This window comes from Apteryx rowi, unplaced genomic scaffold (assembly GCF_003343035.1).
Source record: "Apteryx rowi isolate R43461 unplaced genomic scaffold, aptRow1 scaffold_70, whole genome shotgun sequence".
NCBI classification, from domain to species: Eukaryota; Metazoa; Chordata; class Aves; order Apterygiformes; family Apterygidae; genus Apteryx; species Apteryx rowi.
The window spans coordinates 1,536,812-1,537,956 of NW_020450983.1; positions in this window are offsets into that span (position 1 = coordinate 1,536,812).

The following is a 1,145-nucleotide window of genomic DNA, read 5'->3' on the forward strand; positions in this document are numbered from 1 at the left end:
TTTTTCCTCTTTTGACTACTTTTCCTGTCAAGGCTTTTCTGTAGCATGAACTTCTCCATAGTCTTTCCTGCTCCTTCAAAGTGCTATATTTAGCATACTAGATGCTATTTTGAACAGAAGCTCCTGAAGCTCAGGACTTGACTATACACAATACTTTTGCATATATATAACATTGGCACAAACATTAACTGCAAAATACAGTTCTGCATTTGTATTACAACACTGATCTTCCATCATGAGACTTTATCCCATGCATAAAATGACATGTTTTCTGTAGAAAACAAGATATATCCTGATCAAATGACTCAGATTTAACCTGGGGATTGCAGAGACCTGAGAATAATTCATTCATTTCTCATTTAGTAGCATCAGTTCATAGTAGCATACAGTTATTTTTTAACTAAAGATTACATCAAGTTGCAACTAGTTAAAATAGCATCACACAACATATAGTTTGTTGCCCTTTTTTTTAAATCAGCATAGGTAAAATATGTCAGGGATAGCACTGAAGAAGATTCATCAACTGTTAAAAGTATTAATGCAGTTTCATTAAAATAATTGAATTGGATCCAGAATTATACAAAATGACCAAATACTCATTTTTCATTTTTATGCAGTATGTCTATTAAGTCATATCAGCTTAACCATCATAAAAAATTGACAGAGAAAAGGAAAACCAAAGTCCTTTCTATAGAAGGAGACAGAATATGAAGAAACCACACAAGCTCTCAGATACAGTTCAGTATCTCGCTACTCCATGAGGTAGTAAGTTCCCAGGTGCATTTTCTCCTTCCACATCTCAAGGAAGTTTACTTATTCTATGCTTTCCTGCTATTGTTGCACCACGGCTTTACGATTTGTATTCCTAAATCCGAGACACTGTATGTACATCGGGACTCATCTCCATCTTTAAACCCGCCACGGCTGAAAGCCGGAGGAGGCCTGCAGCTCGGAGGGCGCAGGAAGCGGCGTTTATTTGTTCTTCATTGTTGTTATTTTTTAACCGACTTCCCCTCCCCCGACAGAACCCGGCAGCCGGAGCAGCCGCGCGAGGCCGCGAGGAGCGTTTGCAGGGCCGCGAGGCGCTGGCTGAGCCCTGGCACCGGCCCCCGGGGCACCGGCCCCCGCCGGCGAGGCAGCCGCCC